This window comes from Lissotriton helveticus, chromosome 5_1 (genome assembly GCF_964261635.1).
Source record: "Lissotriton helveticus chromosome 5_1, aLisHel1.1, whole genome shotgun sequence".
In the NCBI taxonomy this organism is placed as follows: Eukaryota; Metazoa; Chordata; class Amphibia; order Caudata; family Salamandridae; genus Lissotriton; species Lissotriton helveticus.
Window position 1 is genome coordinate 67,133,578 of NC_136065.1, and position 9,285 is coordinate 67,142,862.

Below are 9,285 nucleotides of genomic sequence, written 5' to 3' on the forward strand. Positions count from 1 at the left end.
AAAGAGGACAGTGCAGAAATTGATACAGTAATAGAAGGTAATGTAGAAGAGAATGTAGAGATTTCAAGTACAGAAACATAACATTTTAACATGAAATTACAAAGTTTAAGGTCAATTCAATTGAAAGGTCTAATTTTACTTGTGTGTGTTGTCGACGAACTCATTATAAGCATCAGACTAGATTAGTTGATTTATTTGTAAAAAGCAAAAAGATAAATAATAATGAGTGGAAGGATTTTGCAACTTATTTGTTGGTAGAAAATTGTTTTGATTTGGGTTCTGATCAACGTATTTGTAAATATTGTTATAATAAATTAAATGAAAACAGAATGCCTACTAGAGCTGTTCATAATAATCTGGAGTTAGTAGACATTCCTTCTGAATTGATGGATTTAACACCTTGCATGCTCATGACGGAGCTGCTCCGTCATGAGCATCGGTTAAGCTGTGCTCATGACGGAGCGGTTCCGTCATGGCCCGCTCGGCACGCCTGCGCGGCGCGGATTCCGCCCTGCGCTGAGCGTTCCATTGAGCGGGCGGGGCCATGACGGAACTGCTCCATTATGAGCACAGCTCAACCGCGGCTCGTGACGGAGCGGCTCCGTCACGAGCATGCGAGCGCCGCTCGGCCCCCCCGCACCCCTAGCGCTGCGGCGGAATTGCCGCCGCAGCGAAGGGGTCAAATACGTATGAGTCTATTCTGATTCAATGTGTGCATCCTTTTCAGGCTATTGTTCGCATTGAGACTACGACAGGATAATTGCCTCCTTCAGATTTACAGAGAGGATTAAAGGGAAGAGTTGTTTATTTGCCTCTAGATTTTAAGAAAAATATTGATACTATTGGTGTAGAAAAAGTAGAAGAGGAACATCTGGTTATTCTAGTTATTGGTGTTCCGACAAAGAGTAAGAAAATCTGGCAAGAATTAGTGGATGTTAGGAAAGTCAAAAAGGCAACGTTGTATCTGGTAAAAAATAATCAGTACTATAAAAATGTGTATGTGGGAGAAGAGGAAACAACTGTAGAAGACGACACTGATTTCTCAGCTGGGCAAATTGAAAAAGTTGATGTCTCTTGAAGTGAAGAAATTTATGAACATTATAGTGTTCATCCATTGCATTCCAAAGAAGTAATGGGGAATGCTATTGACTTGTTTCAAATGAAAGAAGACAAAGGAAGTCCCATTAGTGTATGGGAAGAAAGTTTGGAAGCTTGTTGATTTCCACAGTTATTTCCAACAGGCGAAGGTGGACGATATGATGACCGACCTGTTCAAATTCCTGCATCTGAATACCAGACTTCCAGAATATATGCAGAAGATCCAAGGTTTCGTCAATGCATTCCATATTTGTTCCATCTACTGTTTGAGAGTGACTTGTCTGGACTTTCTTATGCAGTGAACCATATACTGAAAAGTGGAGCACATCTAAAAAATGTTTCGGCAAGGGACTTTATGGATAAAGTGAAACTGCAAGACAGTGTTTTGGAATCTCAGCTAATTAATCTCATGGCATGGTAGCGTGGTACTAACGAGTATTGGTACCATCGTCATGGGGAATTGAAATGTATGCTAAGAAACTTAGGAACTCCTACATGGTTCCTCACTCTTAGCTGTGCTGAATATGCTTGGGAAGACTTACTTGAATTTCTACGAGAGGCAAATAAAAACATTGAAAATATTGAATAGAAGACACCTGGAGAACTGTGTTCTTTGGATCCAGTTAATGTATGCAGGTACTTCAATCATAGGTTTGAAACTATGATGTCTTTTATTACAAACAAAAAAAATCCTCCGCTTGGAGAGGTGTTGGATTTCTTTTGGAGAAAGGAGTATCAAGTAAGAGGTGCTCCTCACATACATATGCTGCTATGGATTAAAGATGCAGATTCCGATGACAGAGTGATGAGTTTCATTGAGCAGTATTCTACATGTGCTGTTCCAAAAAGTACAGAAGAAAACAATTTAAGACATCAAGTTTTACGCTTTCAAACCATCGTTGTGGGAAATACTGTCGTCGAAAATACAAATCCAAGGACAAGTTCTACACGAAATGTCGTTTTGCATTTCCACGTCCAGTAACATCGAAAGGAAGAGTGAGCAATTTTATGTCTTCTCTGTGACATACTGTGACAAGAAAATCACCCAAAAATACATACAACCTAAGAAGAAATGAGGAGTCCAAATACATAAATGACTACAACCCAGTCATTTTGTCCATGTGGAATGCTAACATGGATATTCAATATGTTGCTGATAACTCTATTGCTGTGGCTCGATATGTGACGTCGTACATCACAAAATCAGAAAAGACGGAACTGAAGGAAATGTGGGAGGAAATTTCACATGAAAAGAGTCTAAGCAAGAAATTATACATTTACAGTCTGAAGATGTTGTCGCATCGAGAAATTGGAGCATATGAATGTTCCGATCGGTTATCATCAGCAAGTCTATATGCCAAATCTAGAACCATCATTTGGGTGAGTCTAGGTCTTGCTGCAACACGAAACCGAGTTTTGAAATCTGTACAAGAAATTGAGTATTTGGCGGAGAAAGAACTAGACAGTACAGATATTTTGAAGACAAACATGTTGGATACATACTATCCAAATAGAAGTAGTCATCTTGAGAACGTTTGTCTCTATGAAGTTCTGAAAACCTATACTTTTAAGAGGAACGTCACAGAAGACATCAATAAAGGTGAATATGCTGTAATTGCATGTGAAGGCTGTCTGTTGAAACAAAGAAAAGGCCATCTGATTAATCATCGAAAATTGAGTTGTGAATCTCCAGACAAAAGGGCATTTTATTACTTAGCTCTTTTGCAACTCTTTAAGCCTTGGCGTACAAAAGAGGAACTACTTGGAGATTTTCTTCCTTATGAAGATTTGTTCAATGCAACCAAGGATACCATAGAATGTCCTGTTTTTTCAAATTATCTACAAATGTTGAACGAGGAAATACAGCAAGAAGCTACAATTGCAGCAGAGATTGCTAGAGACAGTTCTCAAGACAGTCAGAGTTATGCTTGATTGAGTCAGGATCCACTAGGAGGACCAATTACACAAAATGAAGCTGCCACTGCCATGGATGAAGTTGAAAGAGTCATGGAACAAGTTCAGGAGGATGTAGTTAACTTAAAAGATTTGGAAAAAGAACTAAACGAGGAGCAGAGACAAATATATGACGAAGTCACAGAACACATTGAGCATGGTTTATCTCATAAGAAAAAAGAGTGCTCATGTACATCATTTATACCTGTCCGACTGTACGTGAGTGGAGAAGCAGGAACTGGAAAAAGTTTTCTGATTAAAGCAATTGCAACGTATCTGCAGAAAAGAACGGAGTCATCACTGTCTTGTGTTGTTACCGCTCCAACTGGGTTGGCAGCACACAACATTAAAGGGATTACTTTACATCGCTTATTGATGCTGCCAGTAGAACATGATAATAAATTACAATACCACAAGCTATCTGGAGAAGCTTGTTGGGAAGTTTCAATAGTCCTAAAGAAAATGAAACTTCTTATCATTGATGAGGTAAGCATGGTATCAAATGTAATGCTTGCTTTTGTGCATTTAAGAATGCAAGAAATTGTTAAAACAAAGTATGATATGTTATTTGGAGGCAAACACATCATTGTTTTGGGGATCTACTGCAACTAACTCCAGTGAAAGGACAACCAGTGTTTAAAATGCTTACATATGAAGATACAAGGAAGTGCCTAGGTAGCATTGGAAATGTTAACATATGGTTACATTTCAAATATGCAGGACTGATACAAAATATGCGACAGCCAAAGGATGAAGGTTATAAAAAGATTCTACAAGATGTAAGAATTGGAAAAGTAAGTGAACATGGGAAAGCAGCTTTACATGCACGATTAATTTCAAATTTGTTTCCAAGAGAAAACATTCTCCCAGAGAATATTTTTAAGAAAATTCCAGAAAACAAATCTGTCATATGCTTGATGCCAACTCTGAAGGAATGTTAAATCTTCAACAACAAAATTTTAAAGTTGAAAAATAAAGAGATTGTGAAACTGGAAGCTATTGATAAATTAGAACATGAAGGAGCAACTAATATTTTGTCAGAAAAGCTGAAATCAAAATTGGATTCTTTAGAGAAGACAATATCTAAAACTGCTGGTTTGGAAAAGACTCTGTATGAATCTTTAAATTGTCGTATAATTTTATGACGTAATTTACATGTGGAAAGAGGTTTAGTAAATGGAGCAATGGGTCATGTTTTGATTTTGTGAATTACCGAAATAGAGATGGAATTGAATTTATAAAACTTAAATTTGATGGTATTGAACAAGTACAACAAATCAGTCGTTGTTCTGCCCGGTTTTTGCTTGTGAAAGATGTATATGTCCGCCGAAAACAGTTTCCTGTTTCTTTGGCATATGCGGTGACTATTCATAAATCTCAAGGTTTAAGAGTAGATAGTGCTTTGGTGAATATTGCAAGTTCTGTGCTCAAGGAGGTTATGGCATATGTTGCTTTATCTCGAGTCAGAACTTTATCAGGATTGTACTTGATTGATTTTGATGAGACAAAGATTAATGCAGATCTAAATTGTGTAAAAGAATATAATAGGTTAAGAAGAGAGTATGCTCCAAATTTACCTCAATATCCTCTATTTGAAAAGCGTGTGGTAGGCCGAAAAAGAAGAAATGAGAAAAATTGTAGTGAAGTTGTAGCAAAAAGAAAACAAGTAGATGAACCAGTAATTGTAAGCAGAAACGAAAAGGATTCAGTTAAAGATGTTGTTGGATTTCAGTTTGAAAACAGTTCTGGTGTCAACTGCTATGCTAATGTAGTGGTTAACGTTGTTTTTTCTCTTCAAACTGTACAAGAACATATTGCTGAGAAACGTGATCAAACATTTTGTTGTTTATTGAATTCTGTGTTTGAGAAATGTAGCAGTGATAGAACAGAAATACAAAGTGTTTCTGAAATTCGAAATGTTTTAGACATATGTTCTGGTGTAAATCAATTTTCACAGAATATTCAGCAAGATTGTCAGGAATGTCTAATGTATATGCTTGTAATATTGCAAAATGAAGGTGTAGATGTAGAAAATCTTTTTGGCCTTTCTTATAAAGGGCAGCATGACTGCGACAATTGCTCCTTTTCAAGTAGTGCTACAATACACACTGAAAGATTTATATATTTGACTTTACCGGACTGCAAGTCAGTGTCATGTAATAATCTAGTTAGACAAGCAAATCAAAGCATGATCTGTACTCAATGTAAATCTGCAATGCTATCAACATTATTTATACAAACATATGGACAGTATGTAATTTTAATGTTCCAACGATGTAGACCTGATGGAACTAAATAGACAACATTAATTAAAAATGTTGTGGCTTCTCAATTATCAATTTCAGGAAGAACCTTTGCAACTGCAGCAATAATTTACCATGATGGTCCTTCAACAACATCAGGACATTACACAGATTATTTAAAATGTCAAAAAGGATGGAAACACTGTAATGATACTCAATTGACTTTCAAACAACATTTGCCTTGTGACTTACACAATTCTTACCTAGTGTTATTACAACCGAAATTTTAGGGAAGGTAATTGGCATATGAAGATTGCAGCAGTTAATAAAACTTAGTTTGCTGTTCAAAATTACTTTCCGAGTGAGAGTGATCAAGATAATAAAAAACATGTAGTTCTAATAGAGGTAGTATATGTATATTACGTAGTGTGTGCTGTGAGTATTATAAAAAATATTAATAAAAAGTAAGCTACAGGTGGAAATAAAACTATTGTTTCATAATGTAAAAGATGTTGGAGCTTTTCTTTCAGAAACTCGGGTAAATGAGAGATTAAGAATACTCTTGACTAATTTCCAAAGAAAAGGACTTTCCATATACTATTTGGCCTCGTGGAAATGTACATGGATCAAAAGTGAGTTAGGATATGTTTTTTCTAAATTTTACATTATTTATTGAAACGTTGTATGGGTTTATTAAACGCAATCATTTTGATTGTGTTTCTTTTTGCCCGCTGTTATATGATGAGTAGTATTGAAGTCACTGTTTTAAGTGAAATTCAATATATTCTGAGAACAGCAAAAATAAACCATATAACATGTTGTACAAATTATTTTGTATTTTGTTTTATCAAATATATATTATTCTCCCCTTCTCTTATGCTCACTCACCTATTTCCACCCTCTATCACTCCTCTTAACTCACCCTCACTGGCCTTCTCTCACTCCCCCTCACCTCCCTTCCCTTATTCCACTTTCCTCACTTATCCTCATTCTCCATTCCTTCACTGCCCTTTCCCTCTCTCCTATCCACCACTTTCCAGCTGTCAGTCACTCTACTTCACTCCCCTTCCCCTTCTTTCCTTTCTTTGTTCCCTCAATAATTCCACATCTCTCACTCACCTTACTACACTTCACTCACTCCTTCTCTCACTTCCTCTGTCCTCTCACATCCTCACTCCCCTTCCCTCACTCCCTCTATCTTAGCCTCACTCTCTCGGTCCTCTCACTCTCTCACTCCTCTTCCATCATGCTCACTCTCTATAACTCATCCACGCTCCCTTACTTACCTTTCTTTGCTCTATCACTCAGTCCCTTTCTGCCACTCTTTCCTTCACTACCTCTATGTTCTCACTCCTTTACTTCCCTTGTCTCAAGCTCAGTTGCTTTTATCCTCTCTCTATCTTCCCTTTTTCCTCAACCTCACTGCCCTTCACTCACCCTCCCTCACCCTTGTTCCCTTACTCCGGTTCCCTCAGTTATCCTCATTCATCATCCTTAACTCCCCTTCCTCTTTCTCTCCTCACGCACTCACCTTTTCCCAGTCCCTTTGCTTCACTTCTATTCTATTCTATTCTATTCTATGGTTTTGGTAAAGCGCAAACAGCTGCCCCAGCAAAGAGGCGTCCTGGCGCTGAAGAGGGCCACATACCCCAGCCTGAGCTAGGAAGAGAGGGAAAAGAGAGGGTGGGTTAGAGAGAGGGGAACAAGTGTGTCTTAATGGCCTTACAGAAGGTGGGAAGGCTTTCTATGGAGCGGATGTTTAGAGGAAGGGCATTCCAAAGCTTGGCTCCCATAACCCTGAAGGAGTGGCCGCCAATGCGGCAGAGCTTTGTGCCTGGAATGCTCAGAAGCTGCTGGCTGGAGGATCGTAGATCACGTCGTGGAACATAAGGAGTGAGGAGAGGTCGTAGGAGTATAGGGCTTCCGAGTTTGAGGATTTTAAAAGTCATAATAAGGGTTTTGAAATGGATCCTGGAGTTGACTGGTAGCCAGTGCAGTTTGCGAATAGTGGCTCTAACCGAGCATCTGCGGGGAAGGCCGACTAATGCTCTTGCCGCAGCGTTTTGCACGCGCTGCAGTCGTGCAATTTCTTCTTTGTAAGCACCTAGGAGGAGAACATTGGCATAATCTAAGCGAGAAAGGATTGTCGCTTGGATGAGAAGTTGGCGGACTTTAGCGTCAAAAAAGCCAAGTATAGGGCTGAGGCTCCTCAACAGACCAACACACGTGGCAGCCACTTTCTTGGTGTGTGTCTGATAGCTGAGTGAGGCATCCATCCAGACTCCTAGGTTTTTTACAAGGGACTTGCTAGGAGGAATGGGGCCCAAAGATGAAGGCCACCAGTACTCATTCCAATGGCAGATGTTTTTACCAAGGAGCAGCACTTCTGTTTTTCCGGCGTTAAGCTGTAAATAGTTATCCGTCATCCATTGGGCCACTGCCGCAAGACCATCCCTGAATCTAGAGGCCAAGATGGAAGGGCCTTCCGTGAGAGTGATGGCCAGCTGTGTGTCGTCAGCGTAGGACACCAGCGTCAGGCCCAACTCTTTGGCCACTGCTGCAAGTGGCTGCACGCATAGGTTGAAGAGAGAGGGGCTCAAAGCAGAGCCCTGTGGGACTCCCTGTGTGATCGGATGGGGTTTGGATAGGAATGGAGGGGCTGACACCTGGAAGGATCTGTCCTTGAGGAAGGAGCGGAACCATGTCAAAGCAAGGCCGGAGACTCCGACCATCTCCAGACGATTAAGAAGAATGTCATGGGATACCGTATCAAAGGCCGCGCTGAGATCAAGGAGAATCAGCGCAGCACTTTGACCGGAATCTAAGATCTAAGATCTCTTCCCTTTCTTTCCTTCCTTTGCTCCCTCAGTCATTCTCCTTCCCTTACTCACCTTACTGCCCTTTACTCACTCTTTCTTTCACTCCCTCTGTTCTCTCATATTATCACTTGTCTTCCAACACTCCCTCTCTGTTAACTTCACTCCCATTGTCTCCTCACTGTCTTACGACCCTACATTCACCCTCACTCACCTTCCATCCCTTATTCTCATTAATCCACCGTCATTCACTACTGCTTCCCTGTCACTCACTCCCCTTTCTTTACTCCCCTTTCTTCCTTTAGTTTTCCTAATGCACATTCCTTTAGTATCTTACTCACCTTCACTTCATTTCTCTTTCCTGCTCTTCTTCTCTGTCATTGAATGTATCCATTCATTATCCTTTTAGTAATTTGCTCTCTGTCTATTTCTCTTTAACTCTCTCTGACCTTCACCATTCCTTTGTTTTTCTTTCTGACTCCATCACTTCTACTTTATCTCTTACTAACCTTTTATGACTTTTAATCTCCTACTTTGTCTCTTGTATTGTAAAGTATATATTATAAATATTCTAACTTACATTTTTTTTTCTCTTTCACAGATATTAAATTTACTGAAAATATGTAATTAAGTTTACATTACTTATAAGGTAAGTTTGACGTACGAAATTTACTTTCTCAACACTCTGTTCCTTAACCTCACTACTCTTCTCTCATGCTCCCACGCCCCTGTTCTCTTACTGCGCTTCCCTCACTTATTCTGAATCCCACGTTTACTCCCCTTTTCCTCACTCCTCTCTCACACTCACCTTCTTTCAGACCTTCTCCTTTACTTTCCTTCCTCTCTCTTCCCTTCCTTTGCTCCTTCACTCTTTTCCCTTCCCTTACTCTCCTTACTCCACTTCACTAACTCCTTCTCTTACTCCCTCTGTCCTCTTACTTCTACACTCCCCTTCTCTCATTCTCTCTCTGTTAGCCTCATTCTCTCCGTCCTCTTAGTCTCTCACTCCTCTTCTGTCACGCTCACTCCCTATAACTCAGCCATACTCCCACACTCACCTTCTTTCAGACCTTCTCCTTTACTTTCCTTCCTCTCTCTTCCCTTCCTTCACTCCTTCACTCTTTTCCCTTCCCTTACTCTCCTTACGCCACTTCAGTAACTCCTTCTCTTACTCA